The 20895-nt window shown below is 49.2% G+C and overlaps 1 pseudogene; it reads left to right on the top strand.

Moving 5' to 3' along the window:
• The first annotated feature begins 1568 nt into the window (after positions 1-1568).
• On the top strand, positions 1569-2499 carry LOC137765889 (mitochondrial assembly of ribosomal large subunit protein 1 pseudogene; annotated as a pseudogene).
• Positions 2500-20895: the final 18396 nt, after the last annotated feature.

Here is a 20895-nt window from a genome sequence, read left to right as displayed (position 1 = left end):
CAGTCTGTTCCTGTTTTGTGTATAGATTCATTTGTATTACTTTTTAGACTCCACATATAAGTGATATCATATAATATTTGTCTTTCTCTGCCCGACTTACTTCACTAAGTATAGTATTCTCTAGGTTCATCCATGTTGCTGCAAATGGCAATATTTCATTCCTTTTTATGCCAGAGTAATGTTCCATTGTATATATGTACCACATCTTCTTTATCCATTCTGTTGATGGACATCTAAGTTGCTTCCGTGTCTTGGCTATTGTAAATAGTGCTGCTATGAACACTGGGGTGCACGTATCTTTTCAAATTAGAGTTTCTGTCTTTTCCAGATATAAACCCAGGAGTGGGATTGCTGGGTCTATATCTGGAAAAGTGGGATCATATGGTAGCTCTATTTTTAGTTTTTTAAGGAGCCTCCATATTATTTTCCATAGTGGCTGCACCAATTTACATTCCCACCAACAGTGTAGGAGGGTTCCCTTTTCTCCACACCCTCTCTAGCATCTGTTATTTGTAGGCTTTTTGATGATGGCCATTCTGACCGGTGTGAGGTGATACTTCATTGTCATTTTGATTTGCATTTCTCTAATAATTAGTGATGTTGAGCATCTTTTCATATGATTGTTGGCCATCTGTATGCCTTCTTTGGAGAAATGTCTATTTAGGTCTTCTGCCCATTGTTTGATTGGGCTGTTTGTTTTTTTGATATTGAATCTTCATAGCCTAATTATGTCCTAAAGGCCCCACCTCCGAATGCCACCACACTGGGGATTAAGTGTCAATATATGAATTTGCAGGGGGCACACAAATGTTCAGTCCATAGCAAATGGAAATTTAAAATAATTCTTAGATTTCAGGTTGTGAGGATTAAATGGGATAGTGTATGTGAGTTGCTTTGTAAATTGCAGGTATAATACAAATGCTGGGAGGCAGTGGAGAGGAAAAGCGTGCGTTTTAGAGACCGGCCTGGTTGGAATCCTTGCTTCCCACCTGCTTCTTTAAGCCCCAATTCCTATAAAATAGGATGATACCATCTCCTGCATAAAGCTGTTATGAGATTGAAATGAGATATTTCATGTAAATTTATACTTCTCTGTCAAAATATTAACTACTAAATTCTCTGTCAAAGATAAAGAATATTAATTCTCTGTCTTTCATATGCTGCCCACCTTTTGAAGGGAGCACTGAAATTAGGCATTTGGGAATATTGCTAGAAATAGAAGAATGGTGGTTTTAACAGGAATTGGCCCAAATTAAACACATAGAGACTTTCCTTATCCAGGAGTGCCTACCATTTCCAAGGTGTCAGTGAAACCAGCTTAGTGGAGAACAGGCAGAAATGACTTCCCATGAGGTTGACAAGATGTCAAGGGCTGGCTGTCAAAACGAAGGCCTGTTGCTTCAGTGTTCAAAGGACTTGGCTGTGCTATTTACGAGAGCCTTATTTGCTTATGTAAGGAAACCCTCAAGGTTGCCATATTTACAGCCAGAGCAGATTAGCCCCTCAGGGCTGCCGTGTGAAGGGGAAGGGACTGCTAACCCTCTAGTCAGCTTTTCTCCTCCGCTGTAATGGAGGATGGTATCAGTAAGAGATGCTCGACCAGATTTCACATTTTTTCCAACTTGGTTTTAGGCCCACGGTGTCCTGCTTTCCTGTTCTTACCCCCTTTTTTTTTTTCTTTTTAACTTTTTAAGGTGGTGCACATGTGCAAAAGCTGCACACAGTACAGAATGAGGTTCCGTCTCCTCTCAGCCCTCCTCTACCCTGACACCCCACCCTCCCTACCAACGGGCAACCACCAATGCCGTATTCTCATCTCTCTCTTCAGGGATGCTTTTCATTCTGTTCTATTTATCCAATTAAGAAATACTCATTGAGGCCTTTTCCCCGGGAGCGTGGCCCGCCGAGGCTGCGGTCAGTGGGGCGGCTTCCGGTGGGACCGCCCCCCGGCAGGGTCTGCCCGCCCCCCCCCCCACCGAGCGCGCGGCCTGGAGGACAGGCGGAGGGGATTGCCGGGCGGCGAGGGGCGCCCGGAGTCAGGCACCGCAGATCATACTGGTCCCAAGTGTGACATCAATATGCTGGTTTCACTTCTGAGGCAAGAAAATGGCAAGAGACATTTGTGTCATTAAGGTTCCTCCAGAAATGAAATATACAGATTTCTGTGTAATTGGTAGTGGAACTTCCCCTCGACACTTACATGCCATGGCCTACTACATTGTGAAAATGTACAAATACCTGAAATGTAAAAGTGAGCCTCATGTTAACATCGAAGGGAAGGACACTGATGACTGGCTCTGTGTGGACTTTGGCAGCATGGTGATTCATTTGATGCTTCCAGAAACCAGAGAAACCTATGAATTAGAGAAATTATGGACCCTACGTTCTTATGATGACCAGTTAGCTCAGATAGCACCTGAGACCTTACCTGAAGACTTCATCCTTGGAATAGAAGATGACACTTCATCTCTGGCTCCTGTGGGGTTTAAATGTGAATAAAATGATATGAACTGCTTTAGTCAAACAAAAAAAAAAAAAAAGAAAAGAAATCCTCATTGAGTGCCTGTTCTAGGTATTGGGGATAGAGCAGTGACTAAAAAAGAAGTCGAAAATTCTGTCCTTAAAGAGCTTACGTTCAGATGGTACTTCCATTTACCTTTGTATGTGCATTCTATGCTTTTATACCATGTCCACCCCTGCTTCAGTACATCAATCATTGTCTGTTTTACACACTTTTCTGTACCTTGCTTTTTTCACTTAATCCTGCTTCTAGGAGGTTAATAATAAAGGCCACGTTTAAATCTAGCCCAGAGGCCTTTTTGTTTGGATCAGCCTTGGCCAGAAGAAAGGTAAAGCCCTCAAATGACTCCTGGCCAGACAGGTAGGAAGGAAGGGCTGGCATTGCAGTCTTTTGGGCGACAGCCTTGGTAACCAGGTCCAGATTCCCACAGGAGAGTTAATGTTGGATTAATCAGGGCTTTTTATGTTCTCAGTGTCAAAAATCCAACTCAAACTGGCTTAAACAAAAAAGGGGATCTATTGGCTCTCAAAGGTGGTTAAGCCTCAGGGGCAGCTCCCAGAGCAGGAAGAGGACAAAAGAACCAGCTCAAGAGTCCAAGGTTATGTCCAACTTTCCGTCTGTCCCCCTTTGCTGCGTGTCTGGTTCAGTGGGCATGTTGGCCTCCATCTGTCCTCAGGAAGCAGCCACTTTGCATCTTGGGGGGGAACAAAAGTGCTACAGGTCAAGCAAGGACACCCATTGGCCAGGACAGGGTCACACGCTTACCTGTTTGTCCAGGGGGATGGTGTCTGTTACCAGGAGAAGGGGCATGGGAACATTCTCAAAACAGATAGCAACAGTTCCTAAGCCCTGCTTGATGGGCTTCTGCAGTCACTCTTCGGGGCAGTATCCTTGCCAGTCTGATGTTTCTTGGGCCGAATGGCATGCCTAAAACTTAAGTTAGAATGGAAATTTCCAGAGCTATTTTAGAGAGCTTTATACAACTTTTGTTTTGCTGCACTGACAAATCGTTCTTTCACTGATTCATTCATTCATCCAACATTAGTAAGCACTTACCATATGCCAGGTGCTGTTCTGGGCTTCTGAAGATAACTTGATGCATGAAAGATACCTGCTCCCCGGTCTGGAAGAAGACTCAGTCCCTGCCCTGAAAGTGTGAGGAAAGGAAGTGGGCAAGGGGCTTCTGAGATGGTTACCCGACACAGGCTGTGTACAGCAGGTTGTGTACAGATGCTGCGGGAAGGGGGGCGCAGCTTACTCTACCCGCGGGGAGACTTCAGAGAAGAGGGGCGCACACAAGCAGAGCCTTTGCGGGGTGAGGGGGTGACTTAAGATATTTATTAGGACTCTTTGGGAGACAATAAACAGAAAGCAAATTTAGCTGACTCCAGTTTAAAAAAAAAAGCATCATACGATTATAGCGGCATTCTGGACATCCCGGAATCAAGACCTGGAGAACCAAAGGCAACCCAGGCAGCAGCGCTCTCTCTGCGTCTCTTGTCTTTACTTCTGTCTGTCTTTATTTGTCTGTCTGTCTGTCTCTCTCGCTCCCAACCACCCCTCCCCACAGGCCCGCTTTCCCTCCTCTCAGTCCACATGTGGGAGCATGGCAGGTGGAGGGAAAGGGTGAAGGCTGTCTGGGTGGGAGAATAGAATGGGGAGGTAGACGAAGGCTAATGGAAAAGCCTAGAGTTCCACGTCGGGACCGGAACCTCATGGAGGCCGGGCCAGGCACGTGAGCCTTCCCAGGAAGCAGAGAGAGGTCAGCCATGGCAAAGGGAGGGCCAGTTATTCCAAAGGAGCAAGAAGGGAAAATGCCTGACCTCCAAGAGGGAGGATTCCTGCCAGAGGGGCCACCTGGCAGAAGAAATGTCCCAGAGAGCTAAGGGAGGAGGACGACCTTACAGCAGAAGGATAAAAAGAGCAGAACGCCTGCGTCCCTCTCCAGAGCTTGTACTAGTCACAGGCCAGTGAGTCTTGCTCAGAATGAAGTGCAACAGAAAAGAAGAAGAAAGTCCTTTCCATATGAGTTTTACACCCACACAGCCTTGTTCTCTCAGAAGCCCCAGGCCCCGTGGGCACTGGAGTCAAAGGTTAATGGGAAGAGTTTCTTAAGTGGTCCCTCAGCGCTGCCATGTGGGAGTGACCTCACCATCGTCACAGTCCCAGCTCCCAGGTGGGTGCAAACCGTGTGCACAGCAATGTTTAGTGACAAAGAAAGAAACTTGCCTCTTCTCTGGATGCAATAAGACAGTGGCCTGCAGAAGGACATGATGGGAGGGTACACCTCTGAGGTCCCTTCCACAGGGATGTCACCAGTCCCTCAATTTGTTTACTTGTGGCCTGGACTCTGGAATCACTAACATCACACACACACTTCAGCCCTTACTAGATGATTTTCTGTGTGGGCAGAGCAAACCCACAAGTTCACGAAGTCCGGAATACTCCCAGCAGCCACTGCTGCTATCCATTCCTCCTTGAATGTTGGGGCAGGAAAAATGCTTCTCCACCCTCCAGATTATTCCAATCTTAAAGGTCAACTGGGTGTTCATACTATATTTTATTTATATATTAAGTGGTTTTGTTTTTGCTTTGCAAGTGTTCCTCCCATCTCTATTTGACTGGAGCATGGATTGGGTAGCATGGGGCAGAGGGGGTGGGATGTAAGACCGCCCATTTCAAGAGGCTCTGAAACTATCCCACTCTCCCTTGTGGTGTGTATCCGGATGGGTGGTCTCATTTTATTTTTTCTAAATGTTCCACTCACTTCCCCCCATCCTACCTCATCCCTTTGGCCCAGGGCAACCAAGTTTCTGATAATATAAGAAAGATGGTGCATCTAGAAATAGAAGGCTGTGGGATTGGGGGGCCTTTAAAATAAGATGCGTTCAGTACACATGTTTGGTTATTCCTTTCTTCAAGGTTGGGCTTTGAAGGGCAACGCTGACACCTGGAGTCCAGCTCTCCAGACCACGTGTGCAGGGACAAATCGGACAAATCAGACAAACTCAGCAGTTACGGAAGGTCATTTCTGAGCACCTGGAAGAGGGATCGGGGTTCAGATCCAGCTAAAAATGATAGTTTGTATTTCCTGAGCCCAGACTATGAGCTAAGTACTTTTCATTGATCATGTCACCTAATCCTTGCACACTGAACCTGATAAATGGGGGTTATTACCCCATGTAATAGAAGAGCAAGCTGATGTCAGAGCAATTTACAATTCACCCAAAGTCACACACTTTGTAAGTGACAAAGCCAGAATTCACGTCCAAGCAGTTTGAATTCAGAACCAACACTTCACGTGGTCTTACCACTTAGCTGTGTGTTTGGGGAAAATAACTTGACTAAGCTTCAATTTCCTTATCTAAAAATATAATAACAGTACCTACATTCAGTGCTATTGAGAACATTCCATGGGATAAGGAGTTTAGAGCAGCCAGCACACAGGGACCAATGAGTGGCAGCAGTTATTATGTGATGATTTGTAAGGGACAAGCATCCCAGATCCACACTGGATAGTTTCCTTGAACCCTGTGCTGGCATCCAGGGCTGTGTTGTCCTCAGCCTTCAGATCTCTCCAGGGGAGGGTGGCTAGGGATGGACCTTGACCCACAAAGCCTCCAACAGTGAGAAGGAGGTCCTCATTGGGTGCAGCGTAAAGCCCCTAGTTCAACCGGGTGATGGGATGCTCCTGTCTCTGGCTCTTCCCAGCCAAGCCCCACTGGGCTCAGAGGGGACCCCCCTGCCCAGCACTCAGAAGGACCCTCTTGGGCTGGCCTGTGAGCTGCTGGCAGTGGGTGGTGGGTGGTCCCTCTAGCTAGAATGCTCCTGAGAACAGATGGGGCTCTCCGAGCTGTTTGAAGGTGGCAGCTTGATGTATATTAACTGGCAAACTGCTCATCGTGTAGAGGCGGCCCGGAAGGAGGCCTGCAGTTGTGAGTGGGTGAAGGGGACCACAGAGGGAAGTTGGCAAGCGCAAGGCACCGTGTAGGCGGAGGCAAGGGCAGAACCGTGGGCGTGCATGCTCAGGAGGTGAGGAGGTGAAACAGCTCGGCTCAGAGCCCGATTGGCCCTGACTCCTCACCAAGAGAAGCATATTGGTTAACATTTGCTTAACTGGTCTCATAGAAACAGCGTTGTGGGAGCCTGGAATCAGAGTGTGGTGCTGCAAGAGGCCTTGCAGCTCTCCTGGTGCAATTTGCAGATGGGAGAACGAGGTGGGGGAGACTTGTCTGAGTTGCATGCACAGTAGTAACCTGTCTTCATCCTGGTCGTTGGCTAAAGGCAGTCTCTTCATAAATAAATCCAAGTATTTAGACTTTATTTTGCTTCTTTTTTTAAGTTTTAAAAGTGTGATGATCAATGCAAAAGAAGTTTTGAAAGGAAAGAAAAAAAATCATCCAATACCCTAATTATGATCATTTTGTGCATTCATTTTCAGGCCTTTAAAACGTATGTTTTTATGCAGTTGCAATCATAGAGGAGAGAAAATTCTGTCTTCTCATTCAATAGCATAATATTTTCTCATGCTACAGTCTTCAGAATTGTCACCCAAAAAAATACCCCATAGTTGAACAGTAAATTAATGTTCAACGACAGAGTTGAACCCATGAAACGTGATTGGTCCGAATTTAGTTATGACTTCTCGATGACAACTTCATGTCTGTCTGGTATCCCTTCTGTCCTATCGGGACAGATCATATTTTACAAAAAGATCATTTGTAGCCAAAATGAGAAATAGGAATGGGAAGGAAACTGCCTGGCTTTGCTTGGAACCCCAGACATCATCCATGTTTGTGTTCTGTTAGAACAATCGTTCTCATCTCTGGTGCCCATTAGAATCACTTGGGGAAATTTTTAAAAACATTAGTGCCTAGACCCTGTGCCCAGAGATTCTGATTTCATTGTCCTGGGATGGAACCCAGGCAGAAGTACTTTTTTCAAAGCTTTCCAGGATCCTAATATGTGGCCAAGATGGAGAACCACTGGTGTAACAGGCTGAATCCTTAGAAAGATCCAGGATCTTTCCTGGATCCTGGACAAGGATCAGATTAATTAGAGGACAAGGGTACACACAGAGGACAAGGGCAGATTAATTAGAGGACAAGGGTACACATAGAGGACAAGGGCAGATTAATTCGAATTCTGTCCTATAATAGAGACTTCTGTCATCTGCAGAGTGTGACAGCTGCCATTCGCAAAACATGCTAAAAATCGTTTGGCAGGATGTGGCTGAGAATACTGGGAGGGTTGTTGAATGGGCAGGGAATTAAGGTGATTAGAGGGAGGTCTGGGAGTGTGTTTTGAAAGGGGGGAGGGTGTGACATAGAAGATTTCTTCCTGCCCATAAGAGGGCTTCGATGGCTTTCTGATTCTGAGGCTCAACGATAATTAAGAGACCTGGGTGGAATTGTCCAGGGAACTATGTGTGCAGCGAGCGCCCATCTCAGCTGGGCCTGTGGCGGACGCCCCTGGGTGTCCCTCACGGCCCTCGTGAACTAGAGGCTTCCAGACCAGAACCTGTGGGAAATTTCCAGGTTCTTGGCACGGGAATCTCCGGCCCGCAAATGTTTGTCTATTGTCAGTGAGCAGGGAATGGCAGTCACTTCTACCTCTTCCATCTCTCTTTGGCTCAGTTTTTAATAATTGTCTCAAAAGTTTTTCTTCCCTCTGGTTTGGAAGCATTGCCAAGACTGATTTGGCACATTCAAGTTTACTAGTTGACACTGTGTGCTCTGGGGTTTCCCTGGTGTTCTGTGTCTGTGTCTTCTTGAGGCTGCCCGTCACCCTCGAGGGACTGGAGAAGGGAGAGGAAATCAATTCAATTCAGCAAACGCTGTCTGACCATCTGCTCTGCCAGGAACAGTGATTGGCAGAGTCATGTAGATCAGGGGTCCCCAACCCGAGGGCCGTGGACCGCTACCGGTCCGCGGCCTGTTAGGAACCGGGCATACAGCAGGAGGTGAGCGGCGGCTAGTGAGCCAAGCTTCATCTGCCTCTTGCCATAGCTCCCCATCGTTGGCATTACCGCCTGAACCATCCCCCCCCGCCCAAACACCCACCCTCCGCCCCATCCATGGAAAAATTATCTTCCATGAAACCAGTCCCTGGTGCCGAAAATGTTGGGGACCGCTGATGTAGATGATGAGGCAAAATCCTTGCCCTTCCCACCTAAATTGTGTGTCAGGCTGCGATAAGCCTCTGCTAGGCACAGAGCTTTGGGAGCACATAGGAGAAGACAATTCATTCTGTCCAAGGGCTCAGGACTCTCTGCACTGAGGAGGGGTATTTGAGCTGTACTTAGAATGAAGATGTTCCAGAATCTATCACTGTGTAATAAACTACTCATAACATAGTGGCTTCAAACAACAATTGACTACACTCTCTCATTGTTCTGTGGTTGGCTGGGCTCCCTGGGAGGTGTTCACTTGGGTTCTCCCATGGGGTTGCGGTCAGGTTGCAGCTGGGGCTGGAGTCATCCACAGGCTTGATTGGGCTCGGTATCCAAAATGGCATCATCACTCACATGTCTGGCACCTCGCCTGGGGTGGCTGGAGCAGCCTGGGTTGTACATGGTTTCTCCAACTTGGCTAGCTGGGCTTCCTCACAGCATGGAAAACTCAGGGTAGTAGAACTTCTTACATGGCAGCTGACTTCCCTCAGAGCATAATTCCACGAGACCAAGAGGGAACTCGCAAGGCTTTTTATGATCTAACCTTGGGAGTTAGGCAATGTCACTTCTACTGTATTCTATTGAGCAGGCCAGATCCGAGTGGGCAGGGATTACACAAGGGCATGATGACCAGGAAACATGGTTCACTGGGGAGGCTCTTTGGAGTCCAGCTGCCACAGAGGATTTCTTCCTCCCTTCCCCCCTTCCTTCCTTCCTTCCTTCCTTCCTTCCTTCCTTCCTTCCCATGCCGCTCGTCTTGTGGGATCTTAGTTCCCTGACCAGGGATCAAACCTGGGCCCCGTGAGTCAAAGGACAGAGTCCTAACCACTGGACTGCCAGGGAATTCCCAAGGACAGGATTTCAACATCCAGATCCAAGATGGGAGAAGGGAAGTGTCCTTGGCAGAAGAGATCTCATGAGCAGGGCACAGGTATGTGTGGAGAACAAAAAGTGGTTTTAGTTTTGATCATTTAAAGATCTAAACAGAGGATAAGACTGGAAAAGTAAGTGGAGGTCAGATCACCTGATACTGGAAAAGCAAGGGGTTCACCTTTTTTAAACCATATCATAGAAATTTCAAACATACACAAAATTAGAGAGACTAACACATGAACATTCAAATACTCTCACCCAGATTTAATCATCCCTAAAATTTTGTCACAGTTGCTTCATCGATTCTCTTTTGTTATTGCTGAAATACTTTAAAACAAATCCCAGACCTCCTATCATTTCACCCTTTTACATCTAAAAACCTGTCTTTTTCAATATTGCTTATATCATCACAATGAAATTACACACCTAATAAATAGTCATTCGCTCCACTCCATAATCAAGTTTCCCCAGTTGTGTAAAAAACGATTTGTCCAATTCGAGATCCAGGGCATCCATGTGCTGCATTTGGTTCATATGTCTTTAATGTCTCTTAATCTGAAACAGTCCCTCCTCCTCCTCTTTTCATTCTTGAAAAATGAAATGAGCCAATTGGTCGGCCGAATGAATGACATTGGCGTTTGTCTTGTTGCTTCCTCACAGTGTCACTTGTTTCTGTATCCCTTGAAATTTCTTTAACTAGAGATTAATTTGAAAGGCTTGATTAAGATCAATTTTGGGGGGGCAAGCACCATCTATGGCTGTACTTTGTGCTTCACGTGGCAGGCGTGGGTCTCAGTCTTGGCTACTCATTACAATCTGTTGGAGCACTTATTTAAAAAGCTCTCTTCCTAGGCTGCACCCCAGACCTTTAAATCATGAGTGGTGGGGATGGACCCCAGGCATCAGTACTTGTTAAAGCTCCCCAGGTGATTCCAATGTGTGCCATCCGCTACTGTTTCATCTCATCAGGAGGCCCATTCGTTGGTTTTCCCATCCTTAGTGATCTCGCTAAGACAAGACAGTGGGCTCAGGTGGTGGCATCCATACCGCTCCCGGGGCAGTTCCCGTTAACATACCAATCTGATCGGTTCATCCACTGAACCATATAGGATTGCAAAAAGATGGTTTTTCTAATTCTGCATTCTGGTCACATTTTCAAGTGCGAATTCTTCTATAAAAAAGAACTTTCTCTTATTCACCTGGGCTATTTGGTTAACCCCGAAATACAGTCCACCCAGGCAAGGCAAGATAAATGGTTCATCTTAACCAGGAAAAATGAGCACATCTTTTTCTGAGACCATTTGAGGGAGATGAGGGTTGAAAATGCAAACATTCTAGGAGGTGAAGATCAGAAGAGAGGAAGGAGAGTTCACATTATAACCTGAGGTCAGATCAGCCTCAGCAAGTGAGGGAAGCAGAAAAAGAATGTCTGGCGTCCCTGCAGTTGGGAGTGTGGCAGCAGTTAATTATCGAGGAAAGAAGTGCTGAGTGGCCGAGGGTCCAGCTGGGATTAGAGTGTGAATTTGTGTTGGAACCGGTGCTGGTGAATTTCTCCAGCAACGTTCAGCAGCAGATGAGCCCTGACCTGGTCTGGCCAGGTCAGGCATTGGGCGGGCAGGGTAGGAACTAAAGGAGAAGAGGGTGAGGGAATCGGGGCGCAGGCAAGCCCATCGCTACAGGAGCCTCTCTGCTCATATGTGTGGTTCCCCTGCCTGCCACCCTCATTTCCTGGCCACCTCCTGCTTATCCCTCGGGCCTCATGTATACGCTGCCCCCTCCAGAAGCCATGTGACCTTCCAGCTGAGAAAGCCGGGTCTGACTGAGTTGACACTTTTCTGGGCCCCCAGAGACCCCGACGCCGCCCCGACCACAGCCCTTATCAGCAGCACTGCCCTCGTTTGTTTAGTTGTGTCCCTCGATAGACTGTATATTCTGGCTGTGGCCCGTGGAGACACACGGGGGCTGTGTAGGGAGGAAGCAGTGGAGAGAAGGCAGTGGTAACAGAAAGGACTACGTGTAAACCCCCAAACGTCATTACTGATCTCGGTAACTGAGGGGACATCACACACGGAAACCCAGGCTCTCACATTGTAAAACATGGGTCGGATTGTGCCAGCCACTGCAGGACTTTCCAACGCGCTTGGAATGAAACCCACCTATGGTCTGAGTGTTTGTGTCCCCGCCCCAGAATTCGTAGGTTGAAATCCTAATGCCCAATGGGACGGATTAGGAGGCGGGGCCTTTGAGAGGTGCTTAGGTGGAGTCCTCAAGGTGGGATTACGCTTCTTATAAAAGAGACCCCACAGAGCTCCCTGGCCCCTTCCGCCACGTGAGGAGACAATGAGAAGTCTGCGACCCAGCAGAGGGCTCGCACCCGACCACGCTGGCACCCTGATCCGGACTTCCAGCCTCCAGAACTGTATGCAATAGATTTCTGTTGTTTATAAGCCCCGCAGTCTGTGGTGTTTTGTTACAGCAGCCCTAATCGACTGAGACAAAGCCTCAGTCCTCAGCACAGGTCCGCGGGAATCTGTAGGACATGCCACCGCTCCCGCCTCACTCGCTCTGCTCCAGCAGCCGTGGTGCTCGGCTGTGTCTCCATCACCCCATGCACGAGCCCACCGCAGAGCTTGGCACTCGCTGTTCCCTCTGCCTGGAGCCTTCTTCCCGCAGATCTCAGCCTGTCTCCCTCACTCTGTCCATCAGGTCCCTGCTCCGACGTATTCTGAGGGAAGCCTGCCTCACCATCCCAGCTCTCTACCCTTCTGCTGCTTCCTTCCTCCTCACAGACTTACCATCACTTGGCACCGATTTACAGGCTCAGTTGCTATTTGTTTACTGTCTCCCCTGCTAAGAACATAATTGCCATGGCTGTGGGGATTGGTTCTTGTTCACCACTGTGTTCCCACACCTAGAACTGCCCCTGATTTAAGGTAGATGTCCAAAATGTATCTGTTGGATGTATGTGTATACACCTAGTGCCTCGGTAAGGCAAAGAAAAATTGAACTAGGAATGGAGTGCATGCTTGTCTGTGTCCACTGCACGCCTAGGCCCCCACGGAATGAAGCACTCAGCCCCAAACAGAGAGGCAAGGCCAGGGCTAGAAGCAGCACCGACCATCATCAGCACAGAGAACAGGGCCAGGGGCACGTCGTGGATGAACTGGAAAAACAAGAGGCATGAAACTGAGTGAGAGCCACGTGAAGTGGCTATTGCCCCAGGAACGTCAACTCGATGCACCCCTTCAGCGAGCACGCATGGAGCCCTGCTGTGGTCTAGGCACTCAGCGGAACACAGAGACACCCAGAGGAAGAAGAAGAAGAAGCCCTCACCTCAAGTAGCCCACAGAATAGATGCGCCCAGAGAAATCAGCAAGTACAACAAGGTGTGACTTGTGCTGGAGGCCATAGGTGCAGCGGTTAGGATGAGGGATTTGGAGCCTGACGGAAGAGACTCGGGTTCTGGCTCTGCCACTAACTAGCACAGCGATCGCAAGCAAATCACTATGCCTTGGTTTCCCTATCCGTACGATGGAGATAATAATAATGCTTATCTTATAGGATTGTGGCGATTAAATGAATGTGCCTATGTGTGTGTATGTGTTTGTATATGCACACACACACACACACACATATAAAATGTGTGTGTATATATATTTTTTTCCTAGAACTGTGTTTGGTGTATCACAAATACTCTGTAAGTAGTGGCTGGTTATTATTATTATGAGATGTGTACATGGAGTTGGGGGTGGGCGGGGGCAGAGAGGGCTTGCAGAGCGGGGCCTGGAGCTGAAACATTAGAGGTGAGTAACCTGGCCACCCAGGGGAGAAGGGCCGTGTGAGGGCAGCGGTCACGGGGCTTCCAGAGCACTTGCTCGTATGTAGGACATCAGTTCGGCAGAGACAGGGCTGTGACAAAATGTTACTGGCGGTATCAGAAGGTCTGGCCAGAAACAGAGGGCAGGACTCGGGGATGGCCTCAGGGAGGCCTCCCATTCCTGGGGTCCTGACCACAGCTTCCAGCCTGTCCAGGGAAGTGACCACAGGATGGCTCCATGTCCCCAGAATAAGCCAGGGCCATTTACAAGCTGATTGTGGGTTGTTTAAAGAAAGCAAAGCAGTTTGCCAGAGCTGGAGGAGACGTTAATTTTGTTACGTGGGCCGCTGCATGAGTCATCCAGGAACAAAGCAAGAGATGTAAATGCACTTCGCACAGCCCTCGGTGTGTCATTTTGTGCCTGCCCAGGCCTGGTCATTACTTCAGGCATATCTGAGGATCTCCTTTTGTGGTAAGGTCCAGTGCTGGAGAAACTGAAGCTTAGACCTCCTGGATCCATGCCAAACCTCAGCCTGCTTTGCAAGCCCAGGAAGGGGTGGGGAAAAAACACCTGGCTCCTCCCACTCAGTGGTGGGATTTTGTAAACAGCCAATGTCCCCACCTTGGCTGTGCTCCTTCTCATATGACCTTGGGCACGTCCCATGGCTCCTCAGCTCATCAGATTTCTCATCTGAAAATGGGGTGCAGGCTCTCTAATCAGGGATGTGGTGAGGATGAAATGCAACATGCCCAGGACAAATATCTACAGAAGATGTGCTCAGTACATCTTCGTCTGCCCCTCGATGGGTATGGAATGTGGAGAAACAGCATCTCTTCTGCGGTCCTTTCTTGGAGCCCTTGGGCCAGACACTTCCCCTCTCTGAACCTCAGTATGGGATCTGTAAGAAGAGGCACTTGAACTCAGTCATTATCTTGCAGCTCTGATAGTGTACAATTCTATGACTGAGGCAAGAACAAACTTGCCTTGAGGTAGCATAAAGGATGTGCTTGTGCTCAGCTAGTTAGAGTTGAATGGGTTATTAATGGTGCATAACTGAGTAATAGATCCCAGCAGGTGCTAAATCAATCTGGGTTGTTGTTTGTTCCAGTGGGCAGGCAGTACTATTTGGATCGGCAGTGTGGTTATTTATTTAGGGTTGAATCACAGGTGGAGGCTGGAGGAGAGCCTTTCCCCGAGCCTGCCATGAGGTTCATCAGCCCCTTGTGGGAAGAAGAGGGGAGAACATTAGCTGTGTCTCAGAGCAGGAAGTTTGTACCCATCTAGAAGCAGGGGAGCAGAAGGAATGTCCTACCCCCTACCTCCAGAGCTGCCTAAAATATCAGCCTGCTTTCAGGCCCAGGTCAAATTCAGCCTTCTCTAGGAGGTAGGCAGCCCGGCCTTCTGGAAGAACACATGCTTTAGACTAGGAATCTTGTCCTGGTTCTACTTTTTACTGGCTACATAATTTGGGGCATGTTATTTCACCTTTTAGAACCTCAGTTTCTTCATCCGTAAAATGGGGGTGGTAATAATCCCATGCCTCACAGATTGCGTAGGTTAAATGAGATAAAGGAAGTACCCGCACATAGTAGGTGCTCAACAAATGGCAACTGTAGTAAGCCTTTCTAGGGCCCCTCTGGTTGGAAAGTCTCTTTCTTCTCTATACTTCACAGCAGTTGCTCTGTGCCGTCATAGAGGCTCAGAGCTGTGCATGGATCTGCCTTCATCTCCTGATGAATTCTAAGTTTCTAGGGAGTGAGGACAGCTTCAAATCCATGTTGGATCTCCAACATGTGCCTGCGCAGAGTAGGTGTTCAATTAAAGCATCCCACATTAAGTGGAAGACAAACTCCAAGAGAAGAAATAGCATTTCTCTCCAGCCAGCTAGCCAGGTGCAGGTGAGCATGCATGAGTGAGTAGGCCTGGTCCTTGGGACTGAATATACTGGGGACACAGGTCAGGGGACAAAGCTGGGCAGGGGGAGAGAGGCAGGCCAGCCATAGCATGCCCAGGGGCCCATCTTCTGTCTCTTTAGCAGTAAACCTCAATGTGAAACAATCCTGCCCATCAAACCCTATTTAGACCAATGTGGTCGTTTTCTTCTCATCTTTTGTAATGGAAGCCTCCAGCAGAACATTCATTGCAAAGAAGAGTGAGTCACACAAAGCAGCCTGAGAGGAGACAGTCCTCTTTGTAAAAGGACAAGAAGACCAGCCAGAAGGTGGCTTAAGACCAGCTCTGGTGTCGGGAGCCACCGGGCATTTGTGGGGGAGGGAAGGGAGTCAAAATCATACCAACTCTGCCCCCATTGTTTGTCAGGGGCCATCTATAGATGATCATTCTTTAAATACCTTTCATTATCACTAATTTTAAAGACACACAAAATGTACACATGATAAGACAGAATCTATACAGGTGACTATTTAATCTTTGTGACCATGCTGTGGAGTGAGAGATCGTCTCATTGACAGACATGAAAACTGAGACTTGGAGGTTTTGTGGTTTGTCCAAAGTCACAGCACTCGCTGCATGCCATCTGTCACCAAAGCCCATGCTCTGCTCTCAGTACCGTGGTCTAGTCCAGTCTCCCACCCAGGGCAGGGATGGCGTCCAGCATCCCTGACACTCATCTTCCAGCCCAGGTTCCACTGCTTCCAGCAGTGAGGTCTCATGGCCTCGCAATAATACTCCTAGTGAATTTCTAGCATGTTATGTGTCAGACACTGTTCAACGTCCATTACAAACTTTGCCTCCTAACCTTCATGATAGCCCCAGGAGGTAGTTACCATTATTTCCTTCACTTTACAGAACAGAGAGGTTAGGGAATTTGCCATGGTCACACAACTGTTCTGTGATAGAGCTGGGACCTAACCAGGAGGCCGCCTCCCCGCACTCTTGTGTACGTTCCCGAGAGCCTCCCTCAGGCAGCCCTCTTCGCTGCTGTGCTGCTCTGCTTAAAAGATTTCCCTTATTCTGATCCGAGTCTGCTGCCCCGGAACTTTGACCCACTGGTTTTAGTTTAGAAAAACTCCAGCCCTTCTTAAACGTGACAGTGCTTAGCTGGCCACCCACATCACTCTTCCATCCACCTTCTGTTGCTCTGGTTCTCACTTCCTTCCATCTTCTGATGTTGATGTGCCTCAATGGAGGGCACAGAGCTGCCCCCAACATCCCAGGCATCATTGAATGAATCTCCAGATTGGATGAGCTCGTTGGGGTCCCGTGGCTCTGTTGCCTCTTGAGTCACTTAAAACCTCCAGGTGATTTTCTGTTAAACACGGTGAGTCACGTGGCCCCCACCCTGTGCTTGTGCATTCAGCTATGAGTCTGGGGCTCCACATCCCACTGGCCCAGCAACTGCTTCTCCAGAGGGCTCAGTTCAGCTCCTGAGCCTGCGTGCAAGAACTCCTAGACCACCCTTGGAGTCCTTGCCCTTTCTGAGCTTCCAGTTGGGGCTTCCCAACTGGAAGCTTCCATTACAGGGCATCCTTATAACTGAGGCCAAATGAGGGCAGAACAGTGGTTCACAGCAGGGACCAGGTGCCACCCTAAGGTGGTAGTTGGGCAGCACCAAAAGGGGAGCTCCCCCTACCTCAAGGCTGCACAGAGACCGCCTTGGGCCCCTTGCAGGAGACGTGAAGGTGCCACTCATAGGAAGAGTGAGGCTGGATGGCAAGCTGTTGATCTGGCTCCTCAGCACTTACTTGAATGTGTCCATCGAAGCTGTTCTTCTCTCAGCCCATTCACTAAGCAACGTCTCAGAGGGTGAGGGAAGGGGACAGCAGAAAGTACCTTGACTTTTTAATCTCTTGATGACTTGATTCTTCCATCCTATTGCTTACTATAAAGAAACAAAATAATGCCAGGGAAGGGAGTCATCCTTGGTTTTGGCCAAGTCCTAAAGCATGATCTAAGCCAAAAAGAAAATGTATTGGGAAGTTGTCAGGGAGCTCATGGAAGTGATGGGAATTCTGAAGGCAGCCTGGAAGCAGGATAGGAGCCAGGACAGGACGTACTTGACGGTTGCAGTGTCTCGTCTTTGCGTTACTCTGCTCAATAGCCAAAGCCCCTGGGGAGAGTCTGATTGGTTGGTCTTAGATCACAGACCCACCTCCTCGGCTGTACTGAGGCGACAGAGGAGGAATCTGATGAAGGGAATCTCCTGGAACTCCTTGGCTTCTGTATTTGGAGGCAAAACACACCAATACACCACACACCAATCTGCCCACGATGGGGGAGAGGTGACTCCCCAAAAGGAGGGCGTTTTCAAGAAAAGAATACTGGATAGCCAAAGTGAACATACAAAAAACCCACAAATGTCTACCCCATCCGTAAAACCAAAGCTCAAATCATTAGTAATTCAAAATAAAAGAAGGAAAGACCAGGATCCCCCTTCTTTGAAGGCACAGAGGGTTGGCATAGAGAACACAGCCATCTTGTCTCCCCTCCCTGGAGGGGTTGGAAGATGTTTCATCCCATCCTGGGGAAATCTAGATGATAACTTCCCGATGCAGCAAAGAAGTCCAAACAAATTGAGCTGCCTTATCAAAACAAATTGGAGAACCATTCCCTGCTACAGTTACTTGATCCAAAGGCCCATGGAATGTATCCCATCTGAAGACATTGTTGTGAGGGGTAAATTAGATAATGCACAGCTCTGAATGCAATTAATGTTTGTTTCTCCCTATTAGTTGTGTTTCTAAGGTAGAAACTGCTTTTCTCCCTATGTCTGGTCTGAAACATCATGATACGAGACGTCCTTGTTTAGGATTATAGAAAGAGCTGTCTCCAGCCAAGAGACAAGGAAAAGCAATGATACGCAGGGAATGGACAGGAGTAGCCATTTGGACTGTCCCTTTGTGGGATTCCCTCTGTTTATAGGTGATTAGGCCTCCTAGCTGGGGCACTAGAAACAGCAGGTATTCAGACAGGCTGGGGGTTGGGTTGGATGAGTGGCTGGACCCACTGGACTGGGGCCTGATGCAAAGAGAAGGCCCCATCTGGAAAGTTTTCCATGGCGGATGACACACCATCCCTACCTTCTGGCAGAGTCTGCCTGCGCCCCCATCGGCGGGAACGTGGTTGCACTCCTGTGATCCAGTAGCTTGTTCCCCAGGCTCGGGGAAGGCCCAGGCAGAGCATCGGATTACCAGGCATTGGCTGCAAACAGACACCTTTGAGCTGAGAGCTGGACTCATTCAGGAGCAGCTCTGAGAGTCCAGAGTTGGTAATGTTCAAGAGGAGGGGCCTGGATTGTACTCCCGGAGATGCTCGTTTGTATATTCTGACCAGGAAGATCACACGCACGTGTTCAGCCATCCTTGTGCACCGCTAGCCTGCTCCAAATATCACAGAGGGCTCTCTCTGGGCCTATTGTTGACTTCATAACTGGTATAATGCCCATCAACATCTCTCACTTGGGGCATCTCTCTTCGAACTTCAAAACAGAACAGGCCTCTAAAGGCCTCAGTGCTCCATCGTTAATGGCTCAGAGTGGTGGAAAGTTCTCTCTGCCCCTCCTACCTTTGGTTCTGCCCTGAGGTGTCCCTAATTATGGCAAATTCCTCTTCCACAGGTGGACCCCCACTCATGTAAACCCATGTGCCCCAGGCTTCTTTCTCCCTGCCAAGCATCCTCAGCTCCCTAAATCTCTCATTGGCCAGTTTTCCAGATCCCCGAGTAGATCCAGGCCACGTCTTCAGGCCTGGGCCCCGGAGGCCTTACTTAACTCTCACCGTGCCGGCAAAGGCAGCCTTTGGGGTGGTGTTCCTCCTGCCTCTCTGCCTGGAAGCATTTGGTGGTTGAGGGTCTCCTCCTTCAGTCTTAGTGAGCGGGGGGTTGGGTGTCCTCTCCAGTTGTCCCAAGCTCATCAGGGCCGTGGTTCAACCAGCCCTGCCCTTGAGGTGCCTGCTGCCCAGAGCCAGCCCTCTAAGCCCTGCAACCCCGCCAGGCTGAGTTCAGGTGGCGAGCCATGCCTGCCTTCCAGGATTGGGTCCTGCTGCCCTTGTTCTTGGTCCTTCCACACGCCCGGCAGCTGCGCCGCAGGGCCTGGTCCAGATGCAGGAAAGGCAGTGCTGTCAGCCTTCTGCCCCCGCTGTTTGTCCTCCGCCCACCACTCAGGAGCCGGTCCCCCTGAGCCCAGAGTCGTGACGGGCTCTGTGCAGCTCTGCGCGGGCGCGCTGTAGCCCTCGTCCTTTTAGGGGCCACCAGAGGAATGGGGGAGTAGGGATGTGGGAGAGGGCTGTGTGTGTTGGGCCTGGAGCCACAGAGGAGTCAAGTGTATTCTGGGCCCCCAACTCAGGCACCTCCCACCCTCCAGAGCTGAGAAAGCAGCCCGGAGGCAGAGGAAGCTCCACGGGAGGGACAGGGCTTCAATTTTCAGCTGGGGACGGGTTGCAGCTCCAAGGGGCTCCATTGTCCCTGGGAACCTTGGCGGGTTTATCGGAGGCTCTTGTAGGAGCTGTAATTTGCATTTCATTCTATGGATTTATATTTGCTTTGTTCATTTCCCTTTGTTTCCCCAGAGTTTGCTGCTTTGGTGTAAACGTTTCTTTTGAATATTTTTCAATAACACTGAAGAGAGAAGGCGTCCTCCCCCCACTCCTGTTCTATTCCCGATGACTCCTAAACTGCGGGGGGGCGGGGGGTGGGGGCGATGAAGCAGCAACAGCTTCCCCCAGCAGAGGCTGGGGGCGAGAGAGAGAGCTGCAGGCGGAGGGGGGGGCAGGATTACTGAGCCCCTTTTAAGTGTCAGGCGCTCCACGTGTGTAATCAGATTTCATTCTCACCACAACCCTGCAGGTAAACTTGATTATTCCCACTTGTTTTTCTCAGATGAGGCTCAGAGAAGTTGAGTCATCTGGATCACCCTCCGCTGGTAAGTGGCAGAGCCGGGACTGGAACTCGGGTCTGACCCTCTCTCACCTCCACGGTACCTCTGGGCTCTCTGGTCCATAGATGACTCCCCCAGGACCCCACTTTCCTCTCCCCTTGGAGGATCGTGTGTTTTGTGTCTATGGGCTCATCCCCTCCTACGTGTGTGAGCATTTCAGAAGACACATCAGTGGGAGAAAGAGGAGGAAACAAGATGTCTGAGTCTGGAGGACCCGACCCACCTGGACAGATAGGCCCCCTGGGCCTAGCTCTGTTCTCAGGAAGGACACACACATTGGGAAATTGTCAGCAGGCCTGGGATCTTTTGACTGGGTCAGGGACTCATCTCCAGGTTCTTCTGCAGGAGACAGTACTGTCCAAGGAGCCCTGTGCAGGCGGACTTCAGTGTGGCCGACGCCCCCAAGTCACTCTGCATGTGTCTGCCCCGCCAAGCCAAGGGGTCCGAGCATGAGGGACTCAGCACACGCCCCACCCTAGGATGTCAGAACTGGAGGGTCTACTGGGGTTATCCCACCCGGCCCCCTCATTTAACAACACTCGGGGGAGTGAAGTCATACAGCTGGTTCGCCAGCCAGCTCCAGATTCCCAGCCTCCCTGAGACCCACCCAGCCCACTGT

This window comes from Eschrichtius robustus, chromosome 6 (assembly GCF_028021215.1).
Source record: "Eschrichtius robustus isolate mEscRob2 chromosome 6, mEscRob2.pri, whole genome shotgun sequence".
Classification (NCBI taxonomy): Eukaryota; Metazoa; Chordata; class Mammalia; order Artiodactyla; family Eschrichtiidae; genus Eschrichtius; species Eschrichtius robustus.
The sequence above is the reverse complement of the archived record's forward strand: the minus strand, read 5'-3'. Positions and strand labels throughout refer to the sequence as shown.